The sequence below is a fragment of the Hyla sarda genome, chromosome 8, assembly GCF_029499605.1.
Source record: "Hyla sarda isolate aHylSar1 chromosome 8, aHylSar1.hap1, whole genome shotgun sequence".
Classification (NCBI taxonomy): Eukaryota; Metazoa; Chordata; class Amphibia; order Anura; family Hylidae; genus Hyla; species Hyla sarda.
Window position 1 is genome coordinate 114,064,298 of NC_079196.1, and position 12,735 is coordinate 114,077,032.

General features: G+C 43.5%; 7 pseudogenes; all 7 read right to left on the reverse strand.

The window, feature by feature from the left end:
* Nucleotides 1-1,325: 1,325 nt before the first annotated feature.
* On the reverse strand, nt 1,326-1,590 carry LOC130287969 (U2 spliceosomal RNA; annotated as a pseudogene).
* A 1,445-nt stretch (nt 1,591-3,035) lies between these two features.
* On the reverse strand, nt 3,036-3,299 carry LOC130286381 (U2 spliceosomal RNA; annotated as a pseudogene).
* A 1,468-nt stretch (nt 3,300-4,767) lies between these two features.
* LOC130286382 (U2 spliceosomal RNA) lies at nt 4,768-5,031 on the reverse strand (annotated as a pseudogene).
* A 1,463-nt stretch (nt 5,032-6,494) lies between these two features.
* LOC130286383 (U2 spliceosomal RNA) lies at nt 6,495-6,758 on the reverse strand (annotated as a pseudogene).
* A 1,466-nt stretch (nt 6,759-8,224) lies between these two features.
* Nucleotides 8,225-8,488, reverse strand: LOC130286384 (U2 spliceosomal RNA; annotated as a pseudogene).
* Nucleotides 8,489-9,948: 1,460 nt separating this feature from the next.
* On the reverse strand, nt 9,949-10,212 carry LOC130286385 (U2 spliceosomal RNA; annotated as a pseudogene).
* A 1,467-nt stretch (nt 10,213-11,679) lies between these two features.
* Nucleotides 11,680-11,943, reverse strand: LOC130287690 (U2 spliceosomal RNA; annotated as a pseudogene).
* Nucleotides 11,944-12,735: the final 792 nt, after the last annotated feature.

Sequence of the window (12,735 nt, forward strand, 5' to 3'; positions counted from 1 at the left end):
CCTATGCCGCTCAACACTAATCATCACTTAAAAAAAGGACAGGCGACCATTGCACTCTGATGGAGCATTTAGCAATCCAATCCATAGCCTGGCTTTTGCCTGAACCCCCACCACTCCTCCTCTTGCATATAAGACAATATTTCAGATCTGCATATGAAAACAACACGCCTACCTTTGTTGCACATAGCTGCCTGCCTGTCTCTAGTTACCCCACTGGCTGTAGCTGCGTCCCTTCCGACATGGAATAACACCAACTGTAACGATAAACTGAAAATTAACAGTATAAACCTGCATCATTTTGGACTCTGGTATTTGCTGAATCCGGGTGACCTGACAATCGATGGTGGTGCCGCTGGTGATTCTGGCCTTCTTGGAATCTGTTGGGCCTATGTGTTAGCTCACACATCACTTGGGTATCCATGGTAACTACCACAACATGGTCATCTGCAGTTTACATCTAGCCCGTGGCATTGAATGGCATTTTAAAAGTGCTAAGGGTCCTGGTGCAATAATCCTCCCATGAGGATCAGCCTCAACGGCTTTGTAGATTGCACTCATGTCAGCAACTCCATATACATTTTTTTTTCTTCATGCTTCTTTCTTCATCCTTTTTTCTTTCTGTCATTCAGACTTTCATTCATTCGATCTCTCTCACTCACTTGCTTTAACTCATTTGTTCTCACTCACTCACTCACTCACTCAATCACTCACTCACTCATTCACTCTCACTCACTCTCACTCTCTCACTCACTCGCTCACTAAGTCAGTCTCTCTCTCTCTCTCTCTTTTTCTTTTTATATATATTTTTTTCCGTCTTCTTCTTCTTCTTCTTCAGACCCTGTCATAGCACTAATGCCTTTCCAATACCACCAGCAGATGGAGACACTCCATTGCAACATTGGTTGTGAGCAGCAGTTTCTAAAAACAAATGCCTCATGGCGGATTTCCCATCCATCAATGGATGGTAAATTTTGTTTTTATCATTCACTGACCACAGAAACCAATGCATGGTCAAGCAACAGCAATGACACACCCTTGTGTATAGGCATGAGACCCTCATGTCATTTAACAGGATTCAGCACTACCCACAAGACAGCTACGTGTCATGTCATGTCAAACCTGCACAGGTGTGCTAGATTATTATTATTTAGTTTTATTTTATTTTTTTACACCAATCAGTGTGCAAACATGGTCATTAAAACGCTAAATGAATAGACGTTCATAAACCAGTCAGTGCAACTCATCATTTTGGTCTCCAATTCTCAAACTCAAATTCTCACCCACGGAGGATTAAATGAGAATCTTTCTTGTTTAACACTGGAATGGGGTGGTGCACTGTTCACTACCCGAAGATACTGCCACATCGGGTCAATGCATAGGGCGACAGAAGCAAGCTTCCAAATCAGCTCCCTTTCTCAAAAATCCATTTAATTTATGGTCCCCAGATAGGGAACGTATGTATCAGTATGTGCTCACAAGTCACCCAAGTGCAAGTATTCACACAAAAAAAAAACGTGCCTCAGGATGCGATCTGTCGCAAGATCCTTTCTTTTTTTACACTTGATCTAAGCCAAAAGGCCTAGAGGGGATAACCGGGAAAGGGGTGGACCCAACCATGTCCCCTTCATGAGCACTCACATTACTCATAGGAATGGAAGGAAGGCTGGCAGCCAACCAGCCTCCCATACACTTTCTGGGTGGGTGGCAGTCAGCCACCCATACATACATACAGCACAGGCTAAACCCACATCATCACTTAAAAAAGGACAGGCGACCATTGCACTCTGATGGAGCATTTAGCAATGCAATCCATAGCCTGGCTTTTGCCTGAACCCCCATCACTCCTCCTCTTGCATATAAGACAATATTTCAGATCTGCATATGAAAACAACACGCCTACCTTTGTTGCACATAGCTGCCTGCCTGTCTCTAGTTACCCCACTGGCTGTAGCTGCGTCCCTTCCGACATGGAATAACACCAACTGTAACGATAAACTGAAAATTAACAGTATAAACCTGCATCATTTTGGACTCTGGTATTTGCTGAATCCGGGTGACCTGACAATCGATGGTGGTGCCGCTGGTGATTCTGGCCTTCTTGGAATCTGTTGGGCCTATGTGTTAGCTCACACATCACTTGGGTATCCATGGTAACTACCACAACATGGTCATCTGCAGTTTACATCTAGCCCGTGGCATTGAATGGCATTTTAAAAGTGCTAAGGGTCCTGGTGCAATAATCCTCCCATGAGGATCAGCCTCAACGGCTTTGTAGATTGCACTCATGTCAGCAACTCCATATACATTTTTTTTTCTTCATGCTTCTTTCTTCATCCTTTTTTCTTTCTGTCATTCAGACTTTCATTCATTCGATCTCTCTCACTCACTTGCTTTAACTCATTTGTTCTCACTCACTCACTCATTCACTCTCACTCACTCTCACTCTCTCACTCACTCGCTCACTAAGTCAGTCTCTCTCTCTCTCTCTCTTTTTCTTTTTATATATATTTTTTTCCGTCTTCTTCTTCTTCTTCTTCTTCTTCAGACCCTGTCATAGCACTAATGCCTTTCCAATACCACCAGCAGATGGAGACACTCCATTGCAACATTGGTTGTGAGCAGCAGTTTCTAAAAACAAATGCCTCATGGCGGATTTCCCATCCATCAATGGATGGTAAATTTTGTTTTTATCATTCACTGACCACAGAAACCAATGCATGGTCAAGCAACAGCAATGACACACCCTTGTGTATAGGCATGAGACCCTCATGTCATTTAACAGGATTCAGCACCACCCACAAGACAGCTACCTGTCATGTCATGTCAAACCTGCACAGGTGTGCTAGATTATTATTATTTAGTTTTATTTTATTTTTTTACACCAATCAGTGTGCAAACATGGTCATTAAAACGCTAAATGAATAGACGTTCATAAACCAGTCAGTGCAACTCATCATTTTGGTCTCCAATTCTCAAACTCAAATTCTCACCCACGGAGGATTAAATGAGAATCTTTCTTGTTTAACACTGGAATGGGGTGGTGCACTGTTCACTACCCGAAGATACTGCCACATCGGGTCAATGCATAGGGCGACAGAAGCAAGCTTCCAAATCAGCTCCCTTTCTCAAAAATCCATTTAATTTATGGTCCCCAGATAGGGAACGTATGTATCAGTATGTGCTCACAAGTCACCCAAGTGCAAGTATTCACACAAAAAAAAACGTGCCTCAGGATGCGATCTGTCGCAAGATCCTTTCTTTTTTTACACTTGATCTAAGCCAAAAGGCCTAGAGGGGATAACCGGGAAAGGGGTGGACCCAACCATGTCCCCTTCATGAGCACTCACATTACTCATAGGAATGGAAGGAAGGCTGGCAGCCAACCAGCCTCCCATACACTTTCTGGGTGGGTGGCAGTCAGCCACCCATACATACATACAGCACAGGCTAAACCCACATCATCACTTAAAAAAAGGACAGGCGACCATTGCACTCTGATGGAGCATTTAGCAATGCAATCCATAGCCTGGCTTTTGCCTGAACCCCCATCACTCCTCCTCTTGCATATAAGACAATATTTCAGATCTGCATATGAAAACAACACGTCTACCTTTGTTGCACATAGCTGCCTGCCTGTCTCTAGTTACCCCACTGGCTGTAGCTGCGTCCCTTCCGACATGGAATAACACCAACTGTAACGATAAACTGAAAATTAACAGTATAAACCTGCATCATTTTGGACTCTGGTATTTGCTGAATCCGGGTGACCTGACAATCGATGGTGGTGCCGCTGGTGATTCTGGCCTTCTTGGAATCTGTTGGGCCTATGTGTTAGCTCACACATCACTTGGGTATCCATGGTAACTACCACAACATGGTCATCTGCAGTTTACATCTAGCCCGTGGCATTGAATGGCATTTTAAAAGTGCTAAGGGTCCTGGTGCAATAATCCTCCCATGAGGATCAGCCTCAACGGCTTTGTAGATTGCACTCATGTCAGCAACTCCATATACATTTTTTTTTCTTCATGCTTCTTTCTTCATCCTTTTTTCTTTCTGTCATTCAGACTTTCATTCATTCGATCTCTCTCACTCACTTGCTTTAACTCATTTGTTCTCACTCACTCACTCACTCACTCACTCAATCACTCACTCACTCATTCACTCTCACTCACTCTCACTCTCTCACTCACTCGCTCACTAAGTCAGTCTCTCTCTCTCTCTCTCTTTTTCTTTTTATATATATTTTTTTCCGTCTTCTTCTTCTTCTTCTTCAGACCCTGTCATAGCACTAATGCCTTTCCAATACCACCAGCAGATGGAGACACTCCATTGCAACATTGGTTGTGAGCAGCAGTTTCTAAAAACAAATGCCTCATGGCGGATTTCCCATCCATCAATGGATGGTAAATTTTGTTTTTATCGTTCACTGACCACAGAAACCAATGCATGGTCAAGCAACAGCAATGACACACCCTTGTGTATAGGCATGAGACCCTCATGTCATTTAACAGGATTCAGCACCACCCACAAGACAGCTACCTGTCATGTCATGTCAAACCTGCACAGGTGTGCTAGATTATTATTATTTAGTTTTATTTTATTTTTTTACACCAATCAGTGTGCAAACATGGTCATTAAAACGCTAAATGAATAGACGTTCATAAACCAGTCAGTGCAACTCATCATTTTGGTCTCCAATTCTCAAACTCAAATTCTCACCCACGGAGGATTAAATGAGAATCTTTCTTGTTTAACACTGGAATGGGGTGGTGCACTGTTCACTACCCGAAGATACTGCCACATCGGGTCAATGCATAGGGCGACAGAAGCAAGCTTCCAAATCAGCTCCCTTTCTCAAAAATCCATTTAATTTATGGTCCCCAGATAGGGAACGTATGTATCAGTATGTGCTCACAAGTCACCCAAGTGCAAGTATTCACACAAAAAAAAACGTGCCTCAGGATGCGATCTGTCGCAAGATCCTTTCTTTTTTTACACTTGATCTAAGCCAAAAGGCCTAGAGGGGATAACCGGGAAAGGGGTGGACCCAACCATGTCCCCTTCATGAGCACTCACATTACTCATAGGAATGGAAGGAAGGCTGGCAGCCAACCAGCCTCCCATACACTTTCTGGGTGGGTGGCAGTCAGCCACCCATACATACATACAGCAAAGGCTAAACCCACATCATCACTTAAAAAAAGGACAGGCGACCATTGCACTCTGATGGAGCATTTAGCAATGCAATCCATAGCCTGGCTTTTGCCTGAACCCCCATCACTCCTCCTCTTGCATATAAGACAATATTTCAGATCTGCATATGAAAACAACACGCCTACCTTTGTTGCACATAGCTGCCTGCCTGTCTCTAGTTACCCCACTGGCTGTAGCTGCGTCCCTTCCGACATGGAATAACACCAACTGTAACGATAAACTGAAAATTAACAGTATAAACCTGCATCATTTTGGACTCTGGTATTTGCTGAATCCGGGTGACCTGACAATCGATGGTGGTGCCGCTGGTGATTCTGGCCTTCTTGGAATCTGTTGGGCCTATGTGTTAGCTCACACATCACTTGGGTATCCATGGTAACTACCACAACATGGTCATCTGCAGTTTACATCTAGCCCGTGGCATTGAATGGCATTTTAAAAGTGCTAAGGGTCCTGGTGCAATAATCCTCCCATGAGGATCAGCCTCAACGGCTTTGTAGATTGCACTCATGTCAGCAACTCCATATACATTTTTTTTTCTTCATGCTTCTTTCTTCATCCTTTTTTCTTTCTGTCATTCAGACTTTCATTCATTCGATCTCTCTCACTCACTTGCTTTAACTCATTTGTTCTCACTCACTCACTCACTCAATCACTCACTCACTCATTCACTCTCACTCACTCTCACTCTCTCACTCACTCGCTCACTAAGTCAGTCTCTCTCTCTCTCTCTCTTTTTCTTTTTATATATATTTTTTTCCGTCTTCTTCTTCTTCTTCTTCTTCAGACCCTGTCATAGCACTAATGCCTTTCCAATACCACCAGCAGATGGAGACACTCCATTGCAACATTGGTTGTGAGCAGCAGTTTCTAAAAACAAATGCCTCATGGCGGATTTCCCATCCATCAATGGATGGTAAATTTTGTTTTTATCATTCACTGACCACAGAAACCAATGCATGGTCAAGCAACAGCAATGACACACCCTTGTGTATAGGCATGAGACCCTCATGTCATTTAACAGGATTCAGCACCACCCACAAGACAGCTACCTGTCATGTCATGTCAAACCTGCACAGGTGTGCTAGATTATTATTATTTAGTTTTATTTTATTTTTTTACACCAATCAGTGTGCAAACATGGTCATTAAAACGCTAAATGAATAGACGTTCATAAACCAGTCAGTGCAACTCATCATTTTGGTCTCCAATTCTCAAACTCAAATTCTCACCCACGGAGGATTAAATGAGAATCTTTCTTGTTTAACACTGGAATGGGGTGGTGCACTGTTCACTACCCGAAGATACTGCCACATCGGGTCAATGCATAGGGCGACAGAAGCAAGCTTCCAAATCAGCTCCCTTTCTCAAAAATCCATTTAATTTATGGTCCCCAGATAGGGAACGTATGTATCAGTATGTGCTCACAAGTCACCCAAGTGCAAGTATTCACACAAAAAAAAACGTGCCTCAGGATGCGATCTGTCGCAAGATCCTTTCTTTTTTTACACTTGATCTAAGCCAAAAGGCCTAGAGGGGATAACCGGGAAAGGGGTGGACCCAACCATGTCCCCTTCATGAGCACTCACATTACTCATAGGAATGGAAGGAAGGCTGGCAGCCAACCAGCCTCCCATACACTTTCTGGGTGGGTGGCAGTCAGCCACCCATACATACATACAGCACAGGCTAAACCCACATCATCACTTAAAAAAGGACAGGCGACCATTGCACTCTGATGGAGCATTTAGCAATGCAATCCATAGCCTGGCTTTTGCCTGAACCCCCATCACTCCTCCTCTTGCATATAAGACAATATTTCAGATCTGCATATGAAAACAACACGCCTACCTTTGTTGCACATAGCTGCCTGCCTGTCTCTAGTTACCCCACTGGCTGTAGCTGCGTCCCTTCCGACATGGAATAACACCAACTGTAACGATAAACTGAAAATTAACAGTATAAACCTGCATCATTTTGGACTCTGGTATTTGCTGAATCCGGGTGACCTGACAATCGATGGTGGTGCCGCTGGTGATTCTGGCCTTCTTGGAATCTGTTGGGCCTATGTGTTAGCTCACACATCACTTGGGTATCCATGGTAACTACCACAACATGGTCATCTGCAGTTTACATCTAGCCCGTGGCATTGAATGGCATTTTAAAAGTGCTAAGGGTCCTGGTGCAATAATCCTCCCATGAGGATCAGCCTCAACGGCTTTGTAGATTGCACTCATGTCAGCAACTCCATATACATTTTTTTTTCTTCATGCTTCTTTCTTCATCCTTTTTTCTTTCTGTCATTCAGACTTTCATTCATTCGATCTCTCTCACTCACTTGCTTTAACTCATTTGTTCTCACTCACTCACTCACTCACTCAATCACTCACTCACTCATTCACTCTCACTCACTCTCACTCTCTCACTCACTCGCTCACTAAGTCAGTCTCTCTCTCTCTCTCTCTTTTTCTTTTTATATATATTTTTTTCCGTCTTCTTCTTCTTCTTCTTCTTCAGACCCTGTCATAGCACTAATGCCTTTCCAATACCACCAGCAGATGGAGACACTCCATTGCAACATTGGTTGTGAGCAGCAGTTTCTAAAAACAAATGCCTCATGGCGGATTTCCCATCCATCAATGGATGGTAAATTTTGTTTTTATCATTCACTGACCACAGAAACCAATGCATGGTCAAGCAACAGCAATGACACACCCTTGTGTATAGGCATGAGACCCTCATGTCATTTAACAGGATTCAGCACCACCCACAAGACAGCTACCTGTCATGTCATGTCAAACCTGCACAGGTGTGCTAGATTATTATTATTTAGTTTTATTTTATTTTTTTACACCAATCAGTGTGCAAACATGGTCATTAAAACGCTAAATGAATAGACGTTCATAAACCAGTCAGTGCAACTCATCATTTTGGTCTCCAATTCTCAAACTCAAATTCTCACCCACGGAGGATTAAATGAGAATCTTTCTTGTTTAACACTGGAATGGGGTGGTGCACTGTTCACTACCCGAAGATACTGCCACATCGGGTCAATGCATAGGGCGACAGAAGCAAGCTTCCAAATCAGCTCCCTTTCTCAAAAATCCATTTAATTTATGGTCCCCAGATAGGGAACGTATGTATCAGTATGTGCTCACAAGTCACCCAAGTGCAAGTATTCACACAAAAAAAAACGTGCCTCAGGATGCGATCTGTCGCAAGATCCTTTCTTTTTTTACACTTGATCTAAGCCAAAAGGCCTAGAGGGGATAACCGGGAAAGGGGTGGACCCAACCATGTCCCCTTCATGAGCACTCACATTACTCATAGGAATGGAAGGAAGGCTGGCAGCCAACCAGCCTCCCATACACTTTCTGGGTGGGTGGCAGTCAGCCACCCATACATACATACAGCACAGGCTAAACCCACATCATCACTTAAAAAAAGGACAGGCGACCATTGCACTCTGATGGAGCATTTAGCAATGCAATCCATAGCCTGGCTTTTGCCTGAACCCCCATCACTCCTCCTCTTGCATATAAGACAATATTTCAGATCTGCATATGAAAACAACACGCCTACCTTTGTTGCACATAGCTGCCTGCCTGTCTCTAGTTACCCCACTGGCTGTAGCTGCGTCCCTTCCGACATGGAATAACACCAACTGTAACGATAAACTGAAAATTAACAGTATAAACCTGCATCATTTTGGACTCTGGTATTTGCTGAATCCGGGTGACCTGACAATCGATGGTGGTGCCGCTGGTGATTCTGGCCTTCTTGGAATCTGTTGGGCCTATGTGTTAGCTCACACATCACTTGGGTATCCATGGTAACTACCACAACATGGTCATCTGCAGTTTACATCTAGCCCGTGGCATTGAATGGCATTTTAAAAGTGCTAAGGGTCCTGGTGCAATAATCCTCCCATGAGGATCAGCCTCAACGGCTTTGTAGATTGCACTCATGTCAGCAACTCCATATACATTTTTTTTTCTTCATGCTTCTTTCTTCATCCTTTTTTCTTTCTGTCATTCAGACTTTCATTCATTCGATCTCTCTCACTCACTTGCTTTAACTCATTTGTTCTCACTCACTCACTCACTCACTCAATCACTCACTCATTCACTCTCACTCACTCTCACTCTCTCACTCACTCGCTCACTAAGTCAGTCTCTCTCTCTCTCTCTCTTTTTCTTTTTATATATATTTTTTTCCGTCTTCTTCTTCTTCTTCTTCAGACCCTGTCATAGCACTAATGCCTTTCCAATACCACCAGCAGATGGAGACACTCCATTGCAACATTGGTTGTGAGCAGCAGTTTCTAAAAACAAATGCCTCATGGCGGATTTCCCATCCATCAATGGATGGTAAATTTTGTTTTTATCATTCACTGACCACAGAAACCAATGCATGGTCAAGCAACAGCAATGACACACCCTTGTGTATAGGCATGAGACCCTCATGTCATTTAACAGGATTCAGCACCACCCACAAGACAGCTACCTGTCATGTCATGTCAAACCTGCACAGGTGTGCTAGATTATTATTATTTAGTTTTATTTTATTTTTTTACACCAATCAGTGTGCAAACATGGTCATTAAAACGCTAAATGAATAGACGTTCATAAACCAGTCAGTGCAACTCATCATTTTGGTCTCCAATTCTCAAACTCAAATTCTCACCCACGGAGGATTAAATGAGAATCTTTCTTGTTTAACACTGGAATGGGGTGGTGCACTGTTCACTACCCGAAGATACTGCCACATCGGGTCAATGCATAGGGCGACAGAAGCAAGCTTCCAAATCAGCTCCCTTTCTCAAAAATCCATTTAATTTATGGTCCCCAGATAGGGAACGTATGTATCAGTATGTGCTCACAAGTCACCCAAGTGCAAGTATTCACACAAAAAAAAACGTGCCTCAGGATGCGATCTGTCGCAAGATCCTTTCTTTTTTTACACTTGATCTAAGCCAAAAGGCCTAGAGGGGATAACCGGGAAAGGGGTGGACCCAACCATGTCCCCTTCATGAGCACTCACATTACTCATAGGAATGGAAGGAAGGCTGGCAGCCAACCAGCCTCCCATACACTTTCTGGGTGGGTGGCAGTCAGCCACCCATACATACATACAGCACAGGCTAAACCCACATCATCACTTAAAAAAAGGACAGGCGACCATTGCACTCTGATGGAGCATTTAGCAATGCAATCCATAGCCTGGCTTTTGCCTGAACCCCCATCACTCCTCCTCTTGCATATAAGACAATATTTCAGATCTGCATATGAAAACAACACGCCTACCTTTGTTGCACATAGCTGCCTGCCTGTCTCTAGTTACCCCACTGGCTGTAGCTGCGTCCCTTCCGACATGGAATAACACCAACTGTAACGATAAACTGAAAATTAACAGTATAAACCTGCATCATTTTGGACTCTGGTATTTGCTGAATCCGGGTGACCTGACAATCGATGGTGGTGCCGCTGGTGATTCTGGCCTTCTTGGAATCTGTTGGGCCTATGTGTTAGCTCACACATCACTTGGGTATCCATGGTAACTACCACAACATGGTCATCTGCAGTTTACATCTAGCCCGTGGCATTGAATGGCATTTTAAAAGTGCTAAGGGTCCTGGTGCAATAATCCTCCCATGAGGATCAGCCTCAACGGCTTTGTAGATTGCACTCATGTCAGCAACTCCATATACATTTTTTTTTCTTCATGCTTCTTTCTTCATCCTTTTTTCTTTCTGTCATTCAGACTTTCATTCATTCGATCTCTCTCACTCACTTGCTTTAACTCATTTGTTCTCACTCACTCACTCACTCACTCAATCACTCACTCACTCATTCACTCTCACTCACTCTCACTCTCTCACTCACTCGCTCACTAAGTCAGTCTCTCTCTCTCTCTCTCTTTTTCTTTTTATATATATTTTTTTCCGTCTTCTTCTTCTTCTTCTTCTTCAGACCCTGTCATAGCACTAATGCCTTTCCAATACCACCAGCAGATGGAGACACTCCATTGCAACATTGGTTGTGAGCAGCAGTTTCTAAAAACAAATGCCTCATGGCGGATTTCCCATCCATCAATGGATGGTAAATTTTGTTTTTATCATTCACTGACCACAGAAACCAATGCATGGTCAAGCAACAGCAATGACACACCCTTGTGTATAGGCATGAGACCCTCATGTCATTTAACAGGATTCAGCACCACCCACAAGACAGCTACCTGTCATGTCATGTCAAACCTGCACAGGTGTGCTAGATTATTATTATTTAGTTTTATTTTATTTTTTTACACCAATCAGTGTGCAAACATGGTCATTAAAACGCTAAATGAATAGACGTTCATAAACCAGTCAGTGCAACTCATCATTTTGGTCTCCAATTCTCAAACTCAAATTCTCACCCACGGAGGATTAAATGAGAATCTTTCTTGTTTAACACTGGAATGGGGTGGTGCACTGTTCACTACCCGAAGATACTGCCACATCGGGTCAATGCATAGGGCGACAGAAGCAAGCTTCCAAATCAGCTCCCTTTCTCAAAAATCCATTTAATTTATGGTCCCCAGATAGGGAACGTATGTATCAGTATGTGCTCACAAGTCACCCAAGTGCAAGTATTCACACAAAAAAAAACGTGCCTCAGGAAGCGATCTGTCGCAAGATCCTTTCTTTTTTTACACTTGATCTAAGCCAAAAGGCCTAGAGGGGATAACCGGGAAAGGGGTGGACCCAACCATGTCCCCTTCATGAGCACTCACATTACTCATAGGAATGGAAGGAAGGCTGGCAGCCAACCAGCCTCCCATACACTTTCTGGGTGGGTGGCAGTCAGCCACCCATACATACATACAGCACAGGCTAAACCCACATCATCACTTAAAAAAAGGACAGGCGACCATTGCACTCTGATGGAGCATTTAGCAATGCAATCCATAGCCTGGCTTTTGCCTGAACCCCCATCACTCCTCCTCTTGCATATAAGACAATATTTCAGATCTGCATATGAAAACAACACGCCTACCTTTGTTGCACATAGCTGCCTGCCTGTCTCTAGTTACCCCACTGGCTGTAGCTGCGTCCCTTCCGACATGGAATAACACCAACTGTAACGATAAACTGAAAATTAACAGTATAAACCTGCATCATTTTGGACTCTGGTATTTGCTGAATCCGGGTGACCTGACAATCGATGGTGGTGCCGCTGGTGATTCTGGCCTTCTTGGAATCTGTTGGGCCTATGTGTTAGCTCACACATCACTTGGGTATCCATGGTAACTACCACAACATGGTCATCTGCAGTTTACATCTAGCCCGTGGCATTGAATGGCATTTTAAAAGTGCTAAGGGTCCTGGTGCAATAATCCTCCCATGAGGATCAGCCTCAACGGCTTTGTAGATTGCACTCATGTCAGCAACTCCATATACATTTTTTTTTCTTCATGCTTCTTTCTTCATCCTTTTTTCTTTCTGTCATTCAGACTTTCATTCATTCGATCTCTCTC